This window comes from Anabrus simplex, chromosome 2, assembly GCF_040414725.1.
Source record: "Anabrus simplex isolate iqAnaSimp1 chromosome 2, ASM4041472v1, whole genome shotgun sequence".
Taxonomy (NCBI): domain Eukaryota; kingdom Metazoa; phylum Arthropoda; class Insecta; order Orthoptera; family Tettigoniidae; genus Anabrus; species Anabrus simplex.
In genome coordinates, this window is record NC_090266.1 from 686,123,055 (window position 1) to 686,149,880 (window position 26,826).

The 26,826-nt window shown below is 42.0% G+C and overlaps 1 protein-coding gene across 1 annotated transcript in view; it reads right to left on the minus strand.

The window, feature by feature from the left end:
• LOC136863035 (zinc finger protein castor homolog 1) overlaps positions 1-26,826 on the minus strand; it is a 610,435-nt gene that overhangs the window by 165,535 nt on the left and 418,074 nt on the right. The window lies entirely within an intron of this gene.

Here is a 26,826-nt window from a genome sequence, read left to right on the forward strand (position 1 = left end):
TATGTATTGCCATTATTTCATCATAAATTCCGCCTCTGTGGTGTGGTGGTTAGTGTGATTAGCTGCCACCCCCGCAGGCCCGGGTTCGATTCCCGGCTCTGCCACGAAATTTGAAAAGTGGTACGAGGGCTGGAACGGGGTCCACTCAGCCTAGGGAGGTCAACTCAGTAGAGGTGGGTTCGATTCCCACCTCAGCCATCCTGGAAGTGGTTTTCCGTGGTTTCCCACTTCTCCTCCAGGCAAATACAGGGATGGTATCTAACTTAAGGCCACGGCCGCTTCTTTCCATCTTACTTGCCCATCCCTTCCAATCATCCCATCCCCAACATGGCCCCTGTTCAGTATAGTAGGCGAGGCCATCTGCGCGAGGTTCTGGTCCTTCTCCTGAGTTGTATCCCCGACTAAATATCTCACGCTCCAGGACATTGCCCTTGAGACGGTAGAGGTAGGATCCCTCGCCGAGTCCGAAGGAAAAAAAATAAACCCTGGGAGTAAACGGATGAAATAAATAAATAAATAAATAAATAAATAAATAAATAAATAAATAAATAAATAAATAAATAAATAAATAAATAATGTAACATTAACGTATTCTTCTTACTGTTATTATTATTATTATTATTATTATTATTATTATTATTATTATTATTAATATGAATATTATTATTATTATTATTATTATTATTATTATTATTATTATTATTATTATTATTATTATTATTATTATTATTATTAGACTGGGTAGAAGTATCACTGAATGTACGAAGTACGAACCTGGAGCGCACAAAGGACAATTAGTGGGCGAGTTGGTTGTGCGGTTAGGGGCGCGCAGCTGTTAGCTTGCATCCGGGAGATAATAGGTTCGAAACCCAACGTCGGCAGCCCTGAAGACAGTTTTCCGTGGTTTCCCATTTTCACACCAGGCACACATTAATTAAGGCCACGACCGCTTCATTCCCACGCCTTGCCCTTTCCTATCCCATTACCACCATAAGATCTAGCTGTGTCGGTGTGACGTAAAGCAAAACTGTTATACAAAGGACAATTGGCTAAATCTCCCAACAGCAAGGTCGGCCCCTGGGGTCTAGGGGTAGCCTCTTATGCGGGAGACCTGGTTTCGATTCCCAGCCAAATCAGGGATTTTTATGGGGATCTGAGGGTTGGTTCGAGGTACACTCAGCCAACGTAATTACAATTGAGGGGTTATATGGCGGCGAGACAGCGGCCTCGGTCTAGGAAGCCAAGTATAATGGCCGAGAGGATTCGCCACGCTGACCACATGAAGCCTCGTAATATGCAGGTCTTCGGACTGAGCAGCTGTCAGTTGGTAGGCCAAGGTCCATTAAGGGCTGCTGTTTGGAGTTTTTCGAACATCAAGACTAATAGAGTCGTTATTGTTGCTGATAATGATTCATACTTGAGACCTAGAGCATATTTGTCGCTATGTATGGGTAGAGATATGCTGATATATGTAATATTGTAGGGACCATGGGGGTATCTGTATGGCCTTAATTTGGATTAGGGTAGGGGCGCAGGAACTTGAAATAAAGTATATTACATCATTTTCTCAGGAGTGAGTATAAAAAGTAGGCTACTCGGAGAAAAGTCATATTTAACAAAAATCTCGTCTGTGGTGTAGCGGTTAGTATGATTAGCTGCCCCCCACCCCGGAGGCCCGGGTTCGATTCCCGGCTCTGCCACGAAATGTGAAAAGTGGTACGAGGGCTGGAACCGAGTCCACTCAGCCTCGGGAGGTCAACTGAGTAGAGGAGTTTGGATTCCCTCCTGAGCCATCCTGGAAGTGGTTTTCCGTGGGTTCCCAATTCTCCTTCAGGCAAATGCCGGGATGGTACCTAACTTAAGGCCACGGCCATTTCCTTCCCTCTTCCTTGTCTATCCCTTCCAATCTTCCCATCCCCCGACAAGGCCCAGGTGAGGCCACCTGGACGAGGTACTGGTCACCCTCCCCAGTTGTATCTCTCGACCCAGAGTCTGTAGCTCCAGGACACTGCCCTTGATGTGGTAGAGGTGGGATCCCTCGCTGAGTCCGAGGTAAAAACCGACCCTGGAGGGTAAGCAGATTAGGAAGAAGAAGAAGAACAACAACAATCTCGGATTTCGAAACAGATCTCTTACTGATATAAGCTACAGCAATGGGTAATAATGAAAGATGTCAAAGGAAAAGAAACTGGCTTTAAACTATTCAAAACCGGGCGAGTTGGCCGTGCGCGTAGAGGCACGCGGCTGTGAGCTTGCATCCGGGAGATAGTAGGTTCGAATCCCACTATCGGCAGCCCTGAAAATGGTTTTCCGTGGTTTCCCATTTTCACACCAGGCAAATGCTGGGGCTGTACCTTAATTAAGGCCACGGCCGCTTCCTTCCAACTCCTAGGCCTTTCCTACCCCATCGTCGCCATAAGACCTATCTGTGTCGGTGCGACGTAAAGCCCCTAGCAAAAAAAAAAAAAAAAAAAAAAAAACCTATTCAAAGCTGCGACCGATTGAGCAACAGATATTGAAGGAGAACTCTGAAAATACATTTCCATTAAAAAATTGTCAGGAATTATCATGATACTCATGCTTGTTTTAGGCGCAGTGAATCCTAAGGTCATGTGCTTCTCCAGGTGTGGTAGTCTCGTTTCTGATATTCAAGAGAATCAAATTCACGTGCTTCCGCGTGAATCGAGCGCGCCTTTACCGCCTCGGCCAGGCAAGCCCCATGCGAGTAGGCCTATACCGTGTGGTACAGCTGCGCCTATTCACACACGTTTATGCAAACCCGCAGATTATAGCCTAACCTCAATGTATTACCATTACTATTTGCTTCACGTCGCACCGACACAAATAAGTCTTATGGCGACGATGGGATAGGATTTTTTTTTACAAGTTGCTTTACGTCGCACCGACACAGATAGGTCTTATGGCGACGATGGGACAGGAAAGGGCTAGGAATAGGAAGGAAGCGGCCGTGGCCTTAATTATGGTACAGCCCCAGGATTTTCCTGGTGTGAAAATGGGAAACCACGGAAAACCTTTTGCAGGGCTACCAACAGTGGGGTTCGAACTATCTCCGAATGCAAGCTGACAGCCTCAAAATATTGACCTTTGGCTACTCACAATAATGTTTGGTCTCATTAAGCTTTCTATAAATCGTTTATCCGTTTCAACCAAATGAGCATTAGTGACAAAATATCGAATGATGTTACAGAATCGTGAAAATCCTATATCACGCGAACGTAAACGTCGTCTACAAGGATCGAATGGCAGGCTGAGTGACTGCAAGCTTTACTGATATAAGAAACATGGACTACAACTGTTGACAGCCGTGCGTGTGAAACGCTGAAGGAAGAAACAGATGCTGTGTTTAGTCGGAGGTTCGAGTCCAATATAGGATGAATATTTTCATTTCGTTGTTAATGTTCGTGTGAGTTGCATCATCAGTTATTATAATGCAGTTACTCAGCTATGTTTGTTTTTAAACAGTTCTTAATAGTTTGTAGTAAAGTAAGCTATTACCGACAGAGGTACAATGGGCTTTTGTATGGTCATTCAATTAGTGAAGCGAATGTTCAAATTGACCCCCTCTCCTTCGTTACAGGAAATCTGAGCACGGTGGAGGAGACACATTCTTGCACGCTGCAACATATGCGGTGGAACCGAGCGAGTTGGCTGTGCGGTTAGGGTTGACCAGGTGTGAGCTTGCATTCGGGAGATGGTGAGTTCAAATCCCACCGTCAGCAGCCCTGAAGATGGTTTCCCGTGGTTTCCCATTTTAACACCACGCAAATGCTGGGGCTGTATTTTAATTGAGGCCACGGCCACTACCTTCCCATTACTAGCTCTTTCTCGTCCTTGCGTCGCGGGAAACCTTCAATGATGTGCAAGTGCGACGTTATACCACAAGAAGATAACAAAACCGAGCTCGATAGCTGCAGTCGCTTAAGTGCGGCCGGTATCCAATATTCGGGAGATAGTAGGTTCGAACCCCACTGTCGGCAGCCCTGAAAATGGTTTTGCGTGGTTTCCCATTTTCACACCAGAAAAATGCTGGGGCTGTACCTTAATTAAGGCCACGGCCGTTTCCTTCCCACTCCTAGCCCTTTCCCGTCCCATCGTCGCCATAAGACCTATCTGTGTCGGTGCGACGTAAAGCCACTAGCAAAAAAAAAAAAAAAAAGATAACAAAATAAAAAAGAGTGGTAGAAACTGCCTGCACGCTTCAGTCTGAAGTTCAGACAGCTGTCAGCAGTACTTCGAGTCGAACGTGCGCTGTTACTTGGTCGAGTGGGTGTATCATAACGTTGACAATAGTGCAGTGCACTTCGTTCGTTGTAGCCGTTTACCGTAATTAAGTCGCAACTTATTATTCCTTTCTTATGTGTGCTTTCTTTGTAAATATGAAAAATGACTTGTGAGACTTAACGAAGTTAAAGCTTAATTACGAATGTCTGTACGAGTATAATATACAGGGTGGCGCAAAAGTCCGTTAACATTTGACGAGGCAATACGTCACGGAATAATGGAGGTAGAGGTGTAATAATTGACACGCATGATTGGCATGACATGGTGTTTTATTGACACCAAAATAAAGTAAATAAAGATTCACTAACAGTGTCATTTCTGGTAACGTCAACATTCCGCTATTGCAGGCGAATCTGATGCCTTCTCTCACGACAGCTCCGTTTTTACCATACACGGATTTCATGTGGCATCACTGACGTGTTGCTGTCCAACGCCATCTGTTGGCATGTTTGTGCACTCGTTGTTGGTGTCAATAAAACCCCATGTCATGTCAAGCAGGTGGGGCGATTTGTACCTGACGTGTTGCTGTCCAGCGCCATCTGTTGGTCATTTTGTGTACTTTAGTTTGGTGTCAATAAAACCCCATGCCATGCCAAAGATGTGTGTGGCAGTTATTACCACTCACCTCCAATATTCCGCGGAGTATTGCCTCGTCAAATGTTAACGAACATTTTGGGTCATCGTGTACCATGTAAAAGCTCGAAACTAGATTCGAACTATGAATCTATGGAAAAATCACATGTTGGCTGCGCTTAGAACCATGTAGCCACTCGAAGCGACAAACAGCAGTTCTCGTAATTCTGTACTTGTGGAATGAATTCGGCTATCGCTTGGAAACTGATCTTGTATGATAGAAGTTCTGAACTCGATTGTGCAGACATGTTTACCATGCTGCAAACGCCACAGTGTGCTGAAGAATCATGTCTCTCTTAAGCCGAGACAGTAGCAAACAATTCCCTGCGCGTGGTGTGTGTAGCTATTACTTGGTTGAATGAGTCCAGCTTAACGTTGCGAGCGGTATTCACAATGCGCTTGTCCGTATCGGTGCTTACGTAGCGATATTTATAATGTCTATTTATTATAATGTTCTTGTATGGATATCCGAAACTTCAGAAAAGTCAAGTCTTCGTAAAGGATGCCTACCCGAGTACGAAATAAAAATTGAAAAGGCATAACTTAACGAGTGCTCGAACCTTCACTGCTCCTTGTCGTCAAGTACAACTTTCTTTCTTCTCCCTTAAACTGTTTACCGTCCACGGTTGGCTGTTCCTTCGGACTCAGCGAGGGATCCCATCTCTACCACCTCAAGGGCGGTGACCTGGAACGTGAGACTTTGGGTCGGGGATACAACTGCAGAGCAGGACCAGTACCTCGCAAGAAGTATCACCTGCCATGCTGAACAGGGGCCTTGTGGGGGGAATTGGAAGATTGGAAGAGATAGACAAGGAAGAGGGAAGGAAACGGCCGTGGCCTCGAACACCCTCTACTCAGTTGACCTCCCGAGGCTGAGTGGATCCCGTTCCAGCCCTAGTACCACTTTCCAAATTTCGTGGTAGAGCCGGGAATCGAACCCGAGCCTCCAGGAGAGACAGCTAATCACACTAACCAATACACCGCAGAGGCGGTGTCATGTCCATTTGTCATGCATTAAACGTGTACGTTTATCAATTATAACCCTGAGTTAACGAGAAGAGCGAAAGTTCTCGCTTTCTGCTTATTATACATAATGTTCAAAACACTCTGTTAGCATTGATACATGTCGTCTCATTGAATCCCGATGCACTGATGTGTCTCTGGAGTTAAGGGAGAGCATTTTGAACATTTCACGTAAGAAAGTTGTATGTGGTATGATGGTAGGTTCTGTTCCTGTGTGCTTCCCATGAATGTACTACTGTACGTAGAGTTGTAGAAAGTGAGTTCTAACATAGATATAAAGCGCTTCCGGGCCCATGTCCATGTACCATATTGTCTACTTCTACGTGTGAGGAGTGTGTCCTCAAAGTTTGGTCCACCTTATTGCTACACCATGTATTGGCTATTGGTTTATTATATGCAATCATCTCTCAAACGAATTTGTTAATTGCTAAGTAACAGCGATTTATGCACTTTTCTACAGGCGTTGACCTTATGAATACAGTTTAATATCTTGATGGACAAACAGTGCTCGAAATACAGCAAACAGCTCGGTAAAAAATAGGTTAGTCTTATTGCTTTCAGGGATAGTTAATAATCTTTGTTGTCATCAAATCCTTGCACTTGCCGGAATGAGTAGCTTAGGTATTTGAAGCTACTCAAATACACAAGCCTCGTGTCAGTAGATTTACCGGCACGTAAAAGAACTCGTGCGGGACAAAATTCTAGCATCTTGGCCTCCGAAAATCGTTAAGGTACTGTAGATGGTGGAACGAAAACTTAATAACTTTATTATTAATTTACTGTGTCGTTGAAATATGTGTGACCGGCCGAGTTGGCCGAGCGGTCGTGGGGGGGGGGGGGAGGGGGAAGCTGTGTGTTTGTATCTGGAAGACAGAGGGTTCGAGCCCCACTGTCGGCAGCCCTGAAGATGGTTTTCCGTGGTTTCCCGTTTTCACACCTGGCAAATGCTGGGGCTGTACATTAATTAAGGGCACGGCCGCTTCCTTCTCACTCCTAGGCTTTTCCTACCGATCGTCGCCATAAGACCTGTCGGTGCCGGTGCGACGTAACACAAATTGTAAATATATATACATATATATATATATGTGTGTGTGTGTGTGTGATAACGTGTGTTATTGTCCGCATCCCTTGCGTAACGGTTAGTGCTATTTCTTTTAATTAGGTTATTGTTTTCAAGTCCCACTAACTACTTTTGACGGTTTTCGGAGACGCTGAGGTGCCGAAATTCTGTCCCGCAGGAGTTCTTTTACGTGCCGGTAAATCTGTCGACACGAGGCTGACGTATCTGAGCACCTTCAAATACCACCGGACTGAACCAGGATCGAACCTGCCAAGTTGGGGTCAGAAGGCCAGCGCCTCTACCGCCCGAGCCACTCGGCCAGGCTATTATTAATTCCCTTGGCCCGGGGAATGGGTGTTTGTGTTGTCCCCAACATCCCTGCACCTCATACACCACACACAACAGCGTATTCCACCACAGAAATACGCAGTTTCCCATACACGGCAGATGTCATCCACCCTCGTCGCATGATCAGCCACATGAAGTTACTATTATAAGAAATACGGATGTCAAACATTTATGATAACTCACAATACACATTTACATAACTTTGGTATAACAATCTTAGAACGTTGGAGAAAAGTCATTTAAATGAAATTCTTATGTAAGATTAACAGCGACTTTGATAATACATATTTTATCCCATATTGATTTAAATATTCCCGACATTCAATTATGTTTAAAATGGTCAGCTCCTCACATTTGAAAATGTATTTTCTCTTTTGGTTTCTTTTCCTTTTCACTATTTGCTTTACGTCCCACCGACACAGATAGGTTTGTTGCTTGTTGTTTAAAGGGGCCTAACATCTAGGTCATCGGTCCCAAGATAGGTTTTATGACGACAAAGTGAGATGAACCGGCTAGGAGTGCGAAGGAAGCAACAGTGGCGTTGATTAAGGTACAACCCCAGAAATGTGTGAAAATAAGAAACCACGGAAAACCATTTTCAGGGATGCCGACAGTTGGGTTCGAACCCACTATCTCCCAAATGCAAGCTGACAGCTTCGTGACCCAAACCGCGCAGTCACTTGCTCGGTTTCCTCTGTTTCTCTCTCCATACTGATATTAAATTTGATTATGAAACGCAACTGCCTTTGAACGCAACAACAGGAAATTTCATAAATACCCGAAGGCTAGGAGTTCTTGGCTTAATGACTATAAGAACTATATAACCTTACGAAGACTTCTCTTCATACTAAAAACCGAAATTAATAGCTTGTTTCCTATGGCCAAGATGCAGCTGGATATAACGCTAGGTACTCTTCATGTTCGGTAATTGCCTTTCTTTGTGCAGTGCTACTAAAGTATAATACAAATACCTTTGCTTTACAAAATCCATCATCTAGCAATTAAGAGGCTCTGACTTAACCAGTTGGGTCCCAATCCTTTGAAGCTTGTGGAAACCTCTCGAGGCAATTTAAGAATGGCGCAGGAAAGCTGAGAAATATATTTAAGAATAAGTACTATAGAGAGGTACTTAAAATAATTTCACACATGGTAGTTGTTTTTTGTGAAACTGACATCGTTTCTTCTCTCCTTATAAAGGCAGTTAATAAGCCAAAGCCATATTTTGCTGTATTACCCAGAAAAAGCTTAATTAACTTGCACTCTGTAGTCTGTCAACAAGTTTAGAATAGAAGAGAGTAAATTCATTGTCGGTAAACGATATTCAGTTGCAGTTAACAAAATCAGTCACATAGTAAAATCATTGAAACCCCCATATACTTCTTATTTTTCTTCCTCGCGGCCTATTTTCTACAATTACTTGGGGTAGGTACTAAATTTGGATTTGGCTCAGTTTTAGGGCTGGATACTCTTTCTGAAGCCAACCGTATGTGGAGGAATTATTCACAATGGCATGTTTCTATGGTAGTTGATAATATGATGTGTTGATTGTGTGTAAATGAAGATGTGCATTAAGACGATCACAAATATCCAGCCTCCGAGCTAGAAGAATTAACTAGACACGGGTAAAACCCCGATCCAGCCGGGAATCGAAACCGGGAACTATGGACCGAAGGCCACTACTTTGACCATTCATCCAAGAAGCCGGGCTGAAACTCATATACATGTAAATAAATTCATTTCTTACTCTACATCAATACTGGAAATGGAGGTCTACAAATTTATTGGTCTTAAATTAAATTAATAACAGTACGGCCACCGTTACTGCTTATTACTGTGACGAACGATAATATGAAGGATACACAAGAAACTTATGTCGGTACAATTATAAACACAATAATGTTTGCTGATGGAATTGTGATTTAGTTCAAGAACATCCTGATGCAGTAAATACGACATAGGAAGAATGGAGAACGAGAAAGTGTTAATAAAAGCAAAATAAACGTGATGGCAAAAGGACAGGGAGAAGGTAGATGAGCAATAGAAAATGGAGGTAAAGATACTGAAGTTGTCGAGTATTTCAAGAACTTACGAAGTGAATTAATGGAGAATTCAAGAACTGATATGAGGATCAACTGGAGGATATTAACGGATGCCTATAACCACATAGTTAAACGATTATAGAACGAAGATATACCAAGTCCGCGTCTGTAGTGTAGTGGTTAGTGTGATTAGCTGCCACCCCCAGAGGCCCGCATTCGATTCCCGGTTCTGCCACGAAATTTGAAAAATGGTACGAGGGCTGGAAAGGGGTCCACTAAGCCTCGGGAGGTCAACTGAGTAGAGGTGGGTTCGATTCCTACCTCAGCCATCCTGGAAGTGGTTTTCCATGGTTTCCCACTTCTCCTCCGGGCAAATGCCGGGATGGTACCAAACAGAAGGCCACGGCCACTACCATCCCTCTTCCTTCTCTATCCCTTCCGATCTTCCCATCTCCCCTGAAGGCCCCTGTTCAGCATAGCAGGTAAGACAGCTTGTGTGAGGTACTGGTCCTCCTCTCCAGTTGTATGTCCCGACCAAAAGTCCCATGATTCAGGACACTGGCCTTGAGGCGGTAAAGGTGGAATCCCTCTCTGAATCCGAGGGAAAAATCAACCCTGGAGGGTAAACGGATTAAGAAAGAAAGAAAGAAAGAAAGAAAGAAAGAAAGAAAGTAAAATTGGGATAAATTTTCTGGAAGGGTGCTGGATATATTTGGGAGGGAAGAATAATAGCCTGCGTACAGATATAAAGAAAGGTGTTCATCGTTTACATGCTTTAGCCTACCAGTAATATTTCTCTGACTTTTCATAACCTATATCCTAGCAGATTCGTATGTTTGAAAATATAGCCATGAAATTCTCTACAACTTAAGTTTTTCAGGTTATTCTGTAATAATAAGATTGTTACGCTCATCGGATTACTGAGTATTAATAAGGGGAACTGTCCTCTCCACATAGACATTATAGCTAGGAATGCAGAAATAAAACTGGGCCAATTTCAATACTTTTCTCGGCGATTCTCATTAAACTCTAAAATCGATATTTTAGATATCTATCATAGATTTCTGGTGAGACACTTCCCCCGGTACACAAAAATTGGGACAATCCCGGCTTTTCGGGACATATGGCAACCATAGTGGCCGATCAGTAGCCAAAAGGCCTACAAAGCTCGCAGTACCATAGAGTTCAGCTTAGATTTTGAAATTAAAAGCACGTCTTTCTCATATAACAGTATTATCTCCTTTCTCCAACAAAAGTAACATACACCCACTAGCACTGATATAACAATGGTAGATTATCAGTGAAGTTCGGATGTTATAACAAATATTTTATTCCTAACTGGGTTATGCAATTCTGACGATTTTCTTTACAACCAAGTGGTAATTTATGTTGTATATATGCATATTTTGGTCTTATTTTGACGTTATGTCACATATTGAGTAGTTTTCTTAAATGTGTCATATTTTGACGATGTGAAAGCAGCTTTAGTTATAAATTTTGAGAAAGTCTGTGCAGCTTTGGAATTTTTCATGTGCTGGAATCAACGACACAGAGTTGTCGCTTTTAAATGCTGTTAAATGTCACCGACAGAGCCGGGATCGAACTCGCTATCTTCGGAACATGAGGAAAACAAATAAAATGACTTCACCATTGAAGTCGATGAATTTAAAATTTTACATATTTGGCTAGTCTCATTAATATGAAATATTCCTTCATCATACAGTTTATAAAAATAAAACTGATTTCTAACTTTCACGAATTCTAGATTTTTATTAATTATCACACCACCAGTACTGTATGTAAACATATTTTAAATTATTTTCTAACCAGAGTTACTTTACAGGTAGGCTTTCATTATGCGGCCTTAGATAATAACCTGATATACAAACAAACGAATAGACTACGGATGACTGCGTCGCCATATAAATGTGTATATTCAGCAAACTGATATGAATATAACAAGAGTAAAGTAGAAGGTTTAGAATTCACTAATTTTTGCAGCTGTTAGTATGAGTTTAAAAAGATCTGGCTCCTTAGCTGAATGGTCAGGGTACTGACCTTCGGTCCAGAGAACTCTGGGTTCGGTTCCCGACCAGGCCATGGATTTAAACTGCGTGAGGTCAATTCCTCTGGATCATGGACCAGGTGTTTATGTTGGTCTAAATACACTTCTCTTCACCTGGACACAATACCCCACACTAACAACCACCACAGAAACACGCAATAGTGAATATATCCTTCCACGTCTGGTTAGAGTCGGGAAGGGTATCTGGCCGTAAGTCTGGGACAACCCCCCATCAAGTGTAGACCCCAGGAAATTGGGTAAAGCCTAAGGAGCAGAAGAAGAAGACGTATGATTTTTAAAAAGGTCATATTTACTAATTTTTAATAATAATAATGTTATTTGCTTTACGTCCCACTAACTACTTTTTTAAGGTCTTCGGAGACGCCGAGGTGCCGGAATTTAGTCCCGCAGGAGTACTAATTTTTAAAAACATATGTTGTTATTCGTGGAGTCCTACTTGATCACTTTTAATGTTTTGCTTGCGTATTTGGACGACTTTTAGATTTTAAACACCGGAGCCCTAATTATCACATAGTTAGAACACACCCCCAGTAATAACAACATGGAGCTGGTGACCACGATAATCTTAGCTTTTGAAATGTAAGACAAAGGGAAGAAGAAGTCTGCAGTGTTTTTTAATCAGAGCTGTAAAGAGTAGCCTACCGTAAAATAAGAACATATTTTATTTGACTGGTATTTAGCCAAGACGTGCAGTTCAGTACACTCCACATTAACGTTTCGTTAATAGTATCAGTACATTAATTCACGTTTTTCTCGGATTGCACACAAAATTGGTGGAAAAGAGTAAAGATTCACTGACGTCTTAACATCGCATAGCCGAGCTGTTATGGCTCAGAACGCCGAGTGGAACCTCCGTAGATCAATAAAGTTCGCAATGAACTGCGAGCCAACATGTGATACCGGGATGTAAGGGAGTAGGTAACAACCATCAGTTGAACACAAGTGATGAAAGGCTACCTCACAGCCGCCGGACAGAATGCTAAACCTTAGTCTGTTTCAACTTCCACGCCGCAGAACAGTTCTTAATTCGTGGGCACCTCTTCTGTTTCTGAAGCAACAAGGCTTAAGGGCTGGGTTGGGTAAAATTCAGGCGAAAAGAATCGACCGTTTGTTGAGCAAAATTCCCATATTTGACCTTCAAATACCAGATGTGATGTTATGTGACCTCCAGAGATGCTCTTCCTGGTTGACGTCCAAGGGCGACCTGCGTGTATTGGTGTGTGTGTGATGACGATGATCATGATGCCAAAGAGGTAGGGAGAGCGTGATACCCGGCGTCGCACATGGCCAACTCCTGTCGAATAACACCAAGGGCTCTTTTCAACTCTTAACGTCCCCATCCGAAGGACGAATGACCATCAACACCGTCATACGCCCTCACTTCGTATAAACTCTGTTGAGAGGTTTATAACTGAACCGAGGTTCTTGCCACGCAACCCAGAGAATAGAAATTGTATACAACCATCTCCCTACCATGCCGGCCAACATTCTAATGGTGAATGAATATTTCTTCCACCAACGGGACGCGAACGAGACACCCACGGTGGGGATGCAAGAAATGTTACTGTATGCTCCGGAAGTGGGGCGCGACATAAAAGTTGCGGAGGACTGGGCTAGAACAAAATAACGAGGCACGTATTTCAGCATGTTCAAATGTTAATACACAGCATCGGGATTCATCTATCAATCTTAAGCATAGCGGGTGAGCACATAAACACCTACGTTACACAACCAGTTAAAGAGTAACCAGGAGAACACTGAATGTGTCTCCAGAGATCATTTACATGCGGACGATGTAAGACATGCAGTTCTGAATGAACTATTTTCCACTACCTCTGCAGGTATGAACTCGCGATCTTGTGGTTCAGAGAACGAGGCCACTACTCCTCATAACATTAAGTGAAGGGGCAATAACATAGTTATGAATGGAGTACAAGAAGGCAACCCTACGTCCTATACAGATCATTAAGGACTAGGATCTGTCAGGACAGTCAGATGGACTACAGGTGACGCGAAGACAATGCAGCGATTCCTCGGCCGTATCGTTTGGCATTCTTGCCTCTCACATGAGGCAACTCTTCACTTAATCTCATGAGACCTACGCTCGGATCAGGAGTAAAATCCGCGGAAGAGCTGGGCCTCTAGGCCTCGCAAAATTAATATTGTCTAGGTCGGCAAAGGACAAGAATTCATCAAAAGAGACCGGACGGGAAAAAACTCTCTGTGGTCCCGTAGTTGTCACGCACGTCTAATCTATGTTCAGGTAGTATTCCATTTGTATGTCAAACCAGAGTACGACTAAAGTGGAGTCTATAGACGGTAAGGCTCTATCTAGGTAGCTCTGAACCGGAATCATTTTCACCTCGTGCTAAAGCAGAACAAGAAGTAGAGTGTGAATGTTGCCGGTATTGGCCGTGAAATGAAACATACAGCAGAAACGTCGCTGAGTTAGAACTCAGGAAATATTACTTCGGCGGCGGATCAAAAATCAGATCGGACGAAAGAACATTCCGTCGTGGGTGGTGATCGCATCGAAATGGTCACCACTTAAAACATCCTTTGCTAGTTACTTAAATTTATAATTTGATTTAAATATGGATTTAAAGACTGATTTCTCAGTTATCCAAGAAAAAAGGCACATTTGGATTGAAGACGAAGTAAAACATTAAAAGAAAAATCATAATTGTATTTTGAATGGCATCCACTAACCTCAAATGGCTACACTTCGTTAAAATTTCCATAGGAAATGATAGTCCTTGGGTTTATAGAATTGAATTTGATAAATCAAATTATGCGTACGTTTTCTCAAGTTTACGTACTAAGCAAATCTAAAAGATAACATTATTTCAAAACATCAAAAGTAAATTTAAGACCGTTAATCTAACAGTGGTGACGGTCACTCCGTGTGAGATTTGTGCTGGACAAAGCTGAGGCGGGACAGGTTTTTCTCCGGATACTCCGGTTTTTCCTGTCGTCTTTCATTCCAGCAACACTCTCCATTCTCATTTCATAGCATCTATCAGTCATTAATAAATCACTTTGGGAGTGGCGACCCCATCGTACTAATATCTGCTTCATTCATTACATCCCTGACCCGGTCAATGACTGGAAAACAGGTGTTAGGTTTTCATTTCAATCTAAGAGTGGTGAACAAAACGTGTGTCTGTAGTGGGAAAAGCGCGTGCTCCCTCTGCATCAATTTTTGCTCCCAAACCCCGAGCTTGCCTTCGGGCTTATCCCACATTGTAGCTGTGCGGAACGATTTTTTTCTGGACATACCCTACCGTACGATATTCGTATGTCCTATACAATTAGAGAACAAGCGTTACTATATAAAAATTCACATTAACTTAAACAATAATTGCAGAACGACTTCGGGTAGTTTCTTGAAGAGTTGAATGCAGAAACATTTATGGTAAATTACTTCTCATAAACAGACCTCTCCTATCATCTGCGACTTGAAGTAAAGATGTTGTAACTTCTCATTATAGTAAAATGTCAATGTTATCTTGCGATCTTCATGTCGTCTCATCTCAATACCATTTCCGCACCATCCTAAAAGGCAATGCAAAACCCACAGATTTTTGCCATACACATAGCTATCTTTCCTAAGACCGGGCTGAGTGGCTAAGATGGTAGAGCGTTGACTTTCTGAGCCAAAGTTGGCAGGTTCGATCCTGGCTCAGTTCTAAGGTAAGTACATGTGCTCAGACATACCAGCCTCGTATTGGCAGATTTACCGGCACGTAAAAGTATTCCCACATGACAAAATTCTGACACCTCGGCGTCTCCGAAAAACGTAGAAGTAGTCAGTGGGATGTGAGACGAATAACATTGTTTTAATTCCTCTCCTGAGCTACGCAGAGCTCACATAATATATATAGTCTATCAAATAAAGAACATACCGTTAAATGCATGTTATGCATAAGGATATGGAAGTGGATCGCCTACTAAAAGACTGCAAAGAAACAAGAAAAATCAGAGAAAACTAGTGTACAGATGTGAAGTAGGTGAAATTGAAAATGAACTTGAACGTTACACTCTGGTTAAGTTATTAAACATGGAAAGGAAGAAACTATGGAGAACAGCAAAATTATGTAGTATAATCAGAAGAATCTGGAAAGAAATGTATATTAGAAAGTTAAAAATGTACGTGTCCCTACCCCGAGGTAGCGCAGCTCTTTTCACGCACACCGCCGATTGAGGTGATCTTCAGGATGGTGAAAAGAGAGATGACGCTTGTAATGAGGATTCTTGACCAAGTATCCTAGACTCCATAACTTAGTTAATGTCTACGAAATATCCCATAAGTCTTTGCGTAATTATGAATGATGCGTCCAAAAAGGATTTATGGGATGGATATAATTATATTTTAATAAGTTTTAATAATATGTTGTTGGTTTCGTATTTTTGTATATGCAGTCCTTCCTAAAGTGCATGTAACTCGCGCATGTAGCTGACCTTTCTAAGACGAGAACCGCGATAGTTGAGTGACATCATGTCTGGTTTCTCACCAAAGCAGTAAAGATTCGAATCCTCGCCAATGCCCATTGGATTTTAAAAAGAAAATTGGTTCGGATTCCACGCTAAACTACATTGTCCCTGTGTATGGGTACGATATGAACAATCACGTAAAGTTTGTTTGCTTACTTGTCTTTTTTCTTTCCTGTGAAACACAACTCACACGTCTTTCCTACAACACAAATAGCACATGAAGTCATATTTTCTAGGATACAACACACACATGTAGATCAGTGGCGTGCCGTAGATCGCCTCCTGCGCTCAAGGTAGGGTCTGGCGCAGCTGATTGGCGATCTGAGTCGGTAGATTTATGGGTACGTTGGAGAGCCCCTTTTCGGGTGAATTTCGCCGCTCCAGTGTTTCTACAAAACGATAGTAGTTAATGTGACATTGTGCACCTAGCAATATTTGCCATGTACGGTACGTAGTGTGAAAATAAAATAAAAGTGTTATTGGAATTTATACGTTAGTACTATTTAAGATTGCATTTATATCAGTTATGACAATGTAGGCATAAGCAATAGTGTGTTCACACTGTGAACTGAACAGCATTAATCAGACCGGTAAGTCTTCTTCCGCCTTTTTTCCCACGTCCTAGCGGAGTCGCGGTTGCGAGCTGTATCATAAATGTGGACATGGTCCTGTTTTACGACCGGTTGCCCATCCTGACGTCAACGCGATTGCGTTTTCCTGTAGTGGTTATGAACATGGTGTTTTATGTGTATTTGCAGGGGTGGTTTAATACAAACATTCCCCGTGCCAAAATTCCCAATCCGGCCGGGAATCGAATCTGGGATCCTCTAAACCGAAAGCCACGAAGCTGAGAAATTCAGCCAAGGAGCCGGACACCTGGAAGTGTATACATCTAATGAACTTAGGCCTGTGTTATATTAACATTCTCGCTGTTTGATAGAACATGATATTTTACAGATAAATGATTGTTCACTTGCCTTATTCAGTTAACGACAAATAGCATTGGATGCCTATAGAGATTTTTTTTTTTAAATTTTCGTAGCGGTACAAATTACTTCACTGCTGCTTCTCTTACTTTACGTTGTAATGCTCATATTATTTTATAAATTCTGTTTTTAAATGCGAGGTAAAATCACATGTGTCCGGAAAAGATGTCAATAAACAGCACTCTCCTCCCAGTCTGGAGTCGTTTAAGCCTGGAACAAAGGGCTATTCTATTCATTTCCATTTTACTTGTTCTATCCTTTTTCTCTCTATTCTGTTTCGTACTAATCGTCATCCCACTGAACAGAGCTAGGCCCAAATGTCCCTAGCAGGATAATTCTGCCGTGAAGATCAAAGAAGGAACAACAGAGATATCACTACATGTAGTTAATTGGGTACTCCTCAACGACAGACAGGAATGCGTAAAAAAGAGTGGTCGCATCTCAAGTATGTTGAGCGTTCCCTGCGGCAATTTTAAAACGAGAGTTTATTCACTTGTGCATAAAATCTTCAGAGTTTCAATAATGACCGGGTTGTAAGCGTATAATTTAAGTTCCTATGCTTCAAAATTACAAACTTTCTTTTGAATCTCGAGTTGGTCCGTCCTCTACTGTACCAGAGGAGCCTTCTAGGGGAAGTCTCAATGACATTAGGTGGCTTACAGAGTGAGGTCATCAGCCTTATGCATCCTGTACCCTGTTTCTGATGAACACCATGACTAATCCAACCAATTCCTCCAGCAAGAATTGACCATTCTGTTGGTATTGGTTGGTGGACGGCTTTGTTAGTCATCAGTCCTATGAGTGTATAAAATATTTAATAATTCGCCTGTGATGAGTATGATTATAACAATTACGAACTTCTTATTCCTACTGGCCTTGTCCTTATTTTATTACGATTAACACTTGATGTAGTTCTGGTCCAGTTTTACAGCCGGTTGTCCTCCAGGGCGCCAACCGCTATGTGGAGGGGTGCATTCACTATTGCGTGTTTCTGTGATGGTTGGTAGTGTGGTGTAATGTGTTTGATGAAACAGAGTGCATTAAGACGAACACGAACACACAGTCCTCGAGTCAGAGGACTTAATCAATATGTAGTTAAAATTCCCGGCTCGGCCGGGAATCGAAGCCGGGTCCCTCTGAACCGAAAGTTAGTATGCTGACTATTGAGCCAAGGAGCCGCACTTACAATAACGCAAAAAATGCCCTAACATGTTTAACTTTACATTTTTATTATCACTCCTATTAGACCTCGAATCAAGGAAGTAACTTGCAATAAAAGGGATTAGCTAACAAATCCTTGAAGAGGGATGTAGGTATACAATTTACGCTAGCTAAGTTTAGTGAAATACAAAATTTTATAGCTCGACAACAAATAATTATGCAAAATGTAGCATGCTTAACATGCATCCATTAACATATGTAAAACAATGTTGAAATTCTTAAAAAGCCTTGTAATTATGAGCAAAAATTCACTAAATTTGTATTTTTTGCAGCTAAATGGGTCTGCACTATCAATACAACAATGCATTGAATATCTGCAAGGTCATCTCGTAAATTTACAGAAAACAGCATTAAGTCATTTTTTGAGATGTTTGATGTTTTCACACTGCCCTATGTGATTTTTTTCCGTTCTGTTCACTTGGAATATCCATTACGTCATACGAGGTCATTTTGGTTACTGAATTTTCTAATTTGTGTTTTCTTGCTAAGTGTCAAGACGGGAATTCCATTCCGGTAAGGCACATTTCAACTGCACAGCTCTATTCTAGATACTCATTAACCCAGTGCATATATTTGAAAATAAATTTTGTTATGCTTATTCTGCGAGTCCGGATCCTTTGTATGCTACTGGTATTCGGTTCTGAGTGCCCCGGGTTCGATTCCAGGCAGGCCGAGGAATTTAACTGCGTATGGTTAATTTATCTAGGTCTGGGTCTTGGGGTTCTTGTTCGTCTTAATACACATATCTCCATCGACACACAACATTACTAACCACCACAGAAACACAATAGTGAATACATCCCTCCACATAGGGTTGGCGTCAAGCGGGGTATCTGGCCCTATAACCAGTGCCGACCCCAATAACTTGGGAAGAAGGCCAGGAAAAAGAAAGAAGATTCATATTCTGAGAGCAAACACTGGCAATGAAACACTGAAAACTTTCAAACCTGCTTTTCTGAGAAGTAAGATGTTTAACTTAGAAATGATTGAAGGATTTACATCAATAACATGCTCTACAATATCGAAAGATATTCTTTTAGAAAGTATTCTTCTTAATCTCAACCTTTCATAGAATTTTTGTTAATTTTTCAATACTACATAACGATTTTTATAACGTCCGCCTCTGTGGTGTAATGGTTAGTGTGATTAGCTGCCACCCCCGGAGGCCCGGGTCCGATTCCTGGCTCTGGCACGAAATTTGAAGTGGTACGAGAGCTGGAACGGGGTCCACTTAGCATCGGGAGATCAGCTGAGTAAAGGGGGGTTCGATTCCCACCTCAGCCATCCTCGAAGTGGTTTTCCATGGTTCCCCACTTCTCCTCCAGGCAAATGCCGGAATGGTACCTAACTTAAGGCCTCGGCTGCTTCCTTCCCTCTTCCTTATATATCCCTTCCAATCTCCCCATCTTCCCACATGGACCCTGTTCGGCATAGCAGGCGAGGCAGCCTGGGCCATGTACTGGTCCTCCTCCCCAGTTGTATCCCCGACCCAAAGTCTCGCGTTCCAGGACACTGCCCTTGAGGCGGTAGAGGTGGGATCTCTCTCTGAGTCCGAGGGAAAAAAACCAACCCTGGAGAGTAAACGGCGAAAAGAAAAATTTAGGCTATAAATAATTTTCCTAACGCTGGGTAAAATAGTAGTTTACGGGAAGGTCTAAAAATTAATTCTGAAGGATCTCCGTTAATAGCCGGGCGGAGTAGCTCAGGCGGTAGAGCGCTGACCTGAGTTAAAGTTGGTGGGTTCGATCCCGGCTCAGTCCGGTGGTATTTGAAGGTGCCCAAATACGTCAGCCTCATCTCCGTAGATATATTGGCACTTTAAAGGACTCAGACGGGACAGAATTCCGGCACATCGGCGTCTCCGAAAAACGTAAATTAAGTTAGTGGGGCGTGAAACTAATAATAGAATTGTATTCTTCGTTAACACTGGTCCTATCGATAAATGCTACATAAAGTTGTAGAAAACAAGTTAATATTTCCAATCTCTGTGCAGGAGAAATTGACGGGTTGACGTAACTGAGCGTATTTAAATACCACCTGACTGCAACAGGATTTTTTTTCAATATTTACGATCTACATTTTTAATCAGAAGCATCTGCATGGCCAACCTGTCAAAGACAGGTACGAAGACTAGTATTCAGTAAAATAAATAAATAAAATTGAAAAAAGGAAATTTTGGACCCATAAAAGTGTACTGTTCCGCTTAATTATTTATTTAAAGTATTTCTGATGATGGCTGGCTAATTAAGACTGTCTAGATGGGTTCGATTAATCCAGAACGACGAAGGGTCACTTTCGTTACAGTACGTCGGGAAGTATAGAAATAAGTCTTCTAACTTTGAGGAGGCACATGGTTCTGGGCTACATCAGAAATGAGGAGAGGTTAATCTTACATACTGCCGGTATTACGAAATGTCGTTTTCGTGTCCTTTAATGGAAGAGGACTCTTTGAGTTTATTTATATTTAGTCTCTATATTATCAATATCTCTGACTGATTACACTGTTAATATAGCCCAAAACAGCTCATGTAGGTCATCGTTCAAATTAAATTGGAATATGTACAGACCAACAAAAGTACTTCAGATGAGTCATAGTCGGATACTTCCTTCAACAACGTGAAAGAGGTTCAATGTAACAATTACCAGAAAGATAAGCCAACAAAGTATGTCAAGTAGACAGAAATTAAGAAACTATGCCATGAAATGGTGGAAATGATTTAACCACGTAAAATCAGGTATAATTCTTAGCTAGTGGTAACACAGAAAGACAACCCTATTTGTGGTGTGATCAATCCCTCGGCTGACCTGTAATCCTTCCATGTTGGGGAGAAAAAAGAGGAGGAAAGGTATATTAGCATTGTACGCCTGAGAGGATTCGGCCCATGCACTTGTGGTGGTTGCCTGCTTCCCCTCCGCAGTTGCCCAATGCGCGCAGCCTTCCGTCTCTTTTATTCCCATTCTTTGCCGTAAAGTACGAGTACATGTTACACATAGAGGCTCACAATGGCTAGCAAAAGACAGTTCCCCTTAGCAGTGGGTAGACAAAACTCCGTGCCTTGATAGTAGGAGTAAGAAGCCGGGCTGTCATGGGCTTGGTACAGTATAGTGTATTAACGTACCATGATACTGATGGGGAATCATGGGCTTGGTATACTGTAATAACGTACCATGATACTAGAACTGAGAAATCGTCTTGATACTGAGGAAACATACTAGTGAGGGTATTTACATTTATGGCTAATTGGGGTAGGGATGAAGAAGTTGTCTTAGAACAGGGTTGTAGCCTGTAGCCAACTGGCCTTACTAAAACGTGAGATATCCGTGCCTGTAAATTTTCTGGCACGTTAAAAACCCTTTAGAGGGAAATATTCCGGCACTTCGGCCAACGCCTTAACCATCCGAGCTACTCAGCTCGTAATAATAATAATAATAATAAGAAGAAGAAGAAGAAGAAGAAGAAGAAGAAGAAGAAGGAGGAGGAGGAGGAGAAGAAGAAGAAGAAGAAGAAGAAGAACAGTACAAAATTGTAGCTGGCTACATGGTCGAAAAGACCGAAAGCCAAATAAGAAAAATCCCAGTCATCTTGCAAGAGCGAGCCGTAACAACTCGGCAACGTAGGGTCAAAAGAAGTGACTGCTGTTTAACATGTGTACGTGAGAGATCACAACAAAATTATATTTTAATCCTCAGAAAGCCTGCCCTAAGGACATACAAACCCCCGCCCCCTTCCCCCTCATCAAGTGCGATATACTGTACTGTTAATGGAACCTGTCGAAAGGAGTCCGGAAGCTACGAACGACGGTCAAGGTGAGTGAGTGTCCAGAAATGAGCACTCGCAAAATGCCAGCCTTCTAAAGGAAAGGAAGCAGAAAGAAGAATCGGGAAACGCATAAATTTGTAATTTACATACAATGTGTAAAAAATACTTAAATTATGCATTCCGTTATCTCTTTCTTTTAAACCTCTTCTCGTGGGAAAGCATTTCCAAATAGGTTTCAACTTTGCCGGAATACAGCTGAAAGACTTCTTTCGAGCACAGGAAATAGAAATCGTTACTTATATGTATTCCAGGCACAGACGAGTAGCATATAGAACAATGCGTGCGAGGGAGTTTTCAAGTAGGCAGGTAGAAAAACCAATCAAGGTGTAGTGACCCAAGGAAGAAACCGTAACTGAATTGTTGCTCTCACTGTTTTCAATAATAATAATAATAATAATAATAATAATAATAATAATAATAATAATAATAATAATAATAATAATACCGGGCGAGTTGGCCCTGCGGTTAGGGGCGCGCAGTTGTGAGCTTGCATCCGGGAGATAGTAGGTTCGAACCCCACTATCGGCAGCTCTGAAGATGGTTTTCCGTTGTTTCCCACTTTCACACCAGATATTGCTGGGGCTGTACCTTGATTAAGGCCATGGCCGCTTCCTTCCCACTCCTAGCCCTTTCCTATCTCATCGTCTCCATAAGATCTATCTGTGTCGGTGTGACGTAAATCAAATTGTACAGTACTACTACAATAATAATAATAATAATAATAATAATAATAATAATAATAATAATAATAATAATAATAATAATAATAATAATAATAAGTACGGAATGGGTAAATATTGATCGAATCTTTGATTTCCAGAAGTAGGCAGCTTTTCAGCAAATGTGGAATATACTTCTCCACAACTCTTACCTCGGGGATAGTTGCCTAGATGTACTTACCCTTAAAACAGAAACCACCATCAGCGCCTCTTATATCCGCTGAGAAATTTATTTTGTGAAATAAAGAAAAAAAATGCATTATTTAATGTGCTGACAGTTGAAACTTACCCGAGTGAGTTGGCAAAACGGAACGCGTAGTGAAATTGTACGTTGCTTTCGGGAGATGACGGATTCGAGTTCCACTATTGCAGCTCTGAAGATGGTTTTCTATTTTAACACCAAGAAAATACCTGTTTCACTAACAATCCTAGTCCTTCCCCATTCCAGCGTTGCCAAAAACCTAGCTGTGGTAGTACAATGTTTAACAGTTAGGAGCTTGCATTCGGGAGACACTGGATTGGAACCCCACTGTGCAATTTTTGAACGAAACTATCAAGAGTCTCGTAACACTGGAGATACCATGGCTATGATCACGATATTTACAGTCACGTAAAACTGGAAGTCCCGTGGCTCTGATCACGATATTTACAGTCACGTAACACTGGATGTGTCATGACTATGATCACGATATTTACAGCCACGTAAAACTGGAAGCCCGTGGCTCTGATCACGATATTTACAGTCACGTAAAGGTGGATGTCCCATGACTATGATCACGATATTTACAGTCACGTAAAACTGGATGTCCCGTGACTATGATCACGATATTTACAGCCACGTAAAACTGGATGTCCCGTGACTATGATCACGATATTTACAGTCACGTAAAGGTGGATGTCCCATGACTATGATCACGATATTTACAGTCACGTAAAACTGGATGTCCCGTGACTATGATCACGATATTTACAGTCACGTAAAACTGGATGTCCCGTGGCTCTGATCACGATATTTACAGTCACGTAAAACTGGATGTATCATGACTATGATCACGATATTTACAGTCACGTAAAACTGGATGTATTATGACTATGATCACGATATTTACAGTCACGTAAAACTGGATGTATCATGACTATGATCACGATATTTACAGTCACATAAAACTGGATGTATTATGACTATGATCACGATATTTACAGTCACATAAAACTGGATGTCCCGTGACTTTGATCACGATATTTACAGTCACGTAAAACTGGAAGTCCCGTTGCTCTGATCACGATATTTACAGTCACACAAAACTGGATGTCCCGTGACTTTGATCACGATATTTACAGTCACGTAAAACTGGATGTATTATGACTATGATCACGATATTTACAGTCACGTAAAACTGGAAGTCCCGTTGCTCTGATCACGATATTTACAGTCACACAAAACTGGATGTATCATGACTATGATCACGATATTTACAGTCACGTAAAACTGGAAGTCCCGTGGCTCTGATCACGATATTTACAGTCACACAAAACTGGATGTCCCGTGACTTTGATCACGATATTTACAGTCACGTTAAACTGGATGTATCATGACTATGATCACGATATTTACAGTCACATAAAACTGGATATATCATGACTATGATCACGATATTTACAGTCACGTAAAGCTGGATGTATCATGACTATGATCACGATATTTAGTCACATAAAACTGGATGTCCCGCGGCTATGATCACGATATTTACAGTCACACAAAACTGGATGCCCCGCGGCTATGATCACGATATTTACAGTCACACAAAACTGGATGCCCCGCGGCTATGATCACGATATTTACAGTCACACAAAACTGGATGTCCCGCGGCTATGATCACGATATTTACAGTCACACAAAACTGGATGTCCCGCGGCTATGATCACGATATTTACAGTCACACAAAACTGGATGCCCGCGGCTATGATCACGATATTTACAGTCACACAAAACTGGATGTCCCGCGGCTATGATCACGATATTTACAGTCACACAAAACTGGATGTCCCGCGGCTATGATCACGATATTTACAGTCACACAAAACTGGATGCCCGCGGCTATGATCACGATATTTACAGTCACATAAAACTGCCAAAAGTATCGTAAAACTGGAGGTACCTTGTCTATAATCAAGACATCAGGAACCACGTAAAGCTGTAAGTTCCTTATATTAATCAAAGTGGAGAAAAACATAGGAGACGGTGGGTAATACTTCATAGTTTTTTGCTAAGAAAGGTAGAAATTTTAGCTGTGAATAGAAGATAATGGGCCGGTAATAGCTCGCTCACTGAGGCTTGCAGATTGAATGCTACCCTGAAGGTAGAATCTGCTGTACTTTCTACTCACAAATAGCGAAAGCGATAACTTCGCTCACTTAGCTTACATTATGTCCGGCTCCTTGGCTGAATGGTCAGCGTAGTTTGCTAGAGGCTTTACGTCGCACCGACACAGATAGGTCTTATGGCGACGATGGGATAGGAAAGGCCTAGGAGTTGGAAGGAAGCGGCCGTGGCCTTAATTAAGGTACAGCCCCAGCATTTGCCTGGTGTGAAAATGGGAAACCACGGAAAACCATCTTCAGGGCTGCCGATAGTGGGATTCGAACCTACTATCTCCCGGATGCAAGCTCACAGCCGCGCGCCTCTACGCGCACGGCCAACTCGCCCGGTCAGCGTAGTTTCAGAGGGCCTCGGGTTGTACATTTAAATCTTAAATTGGTCATTTCTCCTAGGTTGTTGACTGTGTATTAATACTGTCGGCAAGAACTCATACCCCATACACAACACTATCCTCCACTTCAATAACACGCAGTTCCCATACACGGCAGGTGCCGCCCACCCTCGTCGGAGGGTCTGCCTAACAAGGGCTGCACCAGGCTAGCAATAGCCACACGAAATTATGATTAGCTTATATATTATTGTTTTATGCTATGTCAAATGAATCCACATGCTGTCTTTATCTGAAATGAAGCCTGATTTTAACTTCCTTCGCACTTCGTTAGCCATTCCACCGTGGCAGCCCCCACTACAGTACATGTGTTGCACACATTTCGTCTGAGGCCGCGTTTTCCTTGCAGCTTTCAGAAGCCTTATTTCTGAACCTATTTTATAAAATATTACGTCTTCTTGCCCTGATATTAACCATAACGTCCTCTGTTATTTCGGGTTCCAACTTTATCTTGGGGATGTACTGTAGGTCTACGAGTACGAATACGAACGTTTGAGCAGTTATGTAGGAAACTTCACGTACAGAGGCAAACACGTTTCTTTCGTTCACGATCTACTGATTCTTTGTTCAACCAGGCAAGCATAAATTAGTCTTCGTTCTTGATGTTAAATTTCCAGGTGGAGAGCATCATAGCATTGAGTCCCATGTACTTATTGTGTGTGTAAATCTTGCACTAGTGTGATAGTATGGGAATATTTTTCAGTGTGTCTAAAACACTCAGAAAACCTGCTGAAAGTTGCTTTAGCAAGTGTCGGAACCGTTCTACACAAGCTCTTTGAGTAGCATCTCGGCAAAAGTAGGTATAGGCCAATAACGTAAAAATAGTCACTATGTAATGAATTAATCTCTCCGAAACAATACTTAGGCATCACGTGTGAATTTAAACACTCAATAACATGAGCTATGCCATGCTAGCAACGAGAAGACACGAGAATGGCATGGCCACATGGTTCTAGCGCCGCTGATCCGTCCAGCACACAATCACAAACTGAGCTATGAACCAGAGGCGAGTTTTAACATTTGAATTACGTTCTGGACAGTACATCAATGTCACTACATTGGAAGAACTTAGCGAACGACACAGCCCTCCATTCTACCGTAATTATCGTTCTTCTCTATTGTTACAACATGAAAGCCATTAATGACGGGCCATAAATTTTTAACTATAACCTAATATTTCGGTGCATGTTTCTCTGTAACAAAAATATTATACGGGCTGTTTTTTAAACGGTAGAATCATTGTTGGAGGACTGAGAATGCAGCTGCTGAACTATTACGTGCTCATAAAATTCTTCAACATCTTTGTTCCAGTTAAGTGACCGAACTC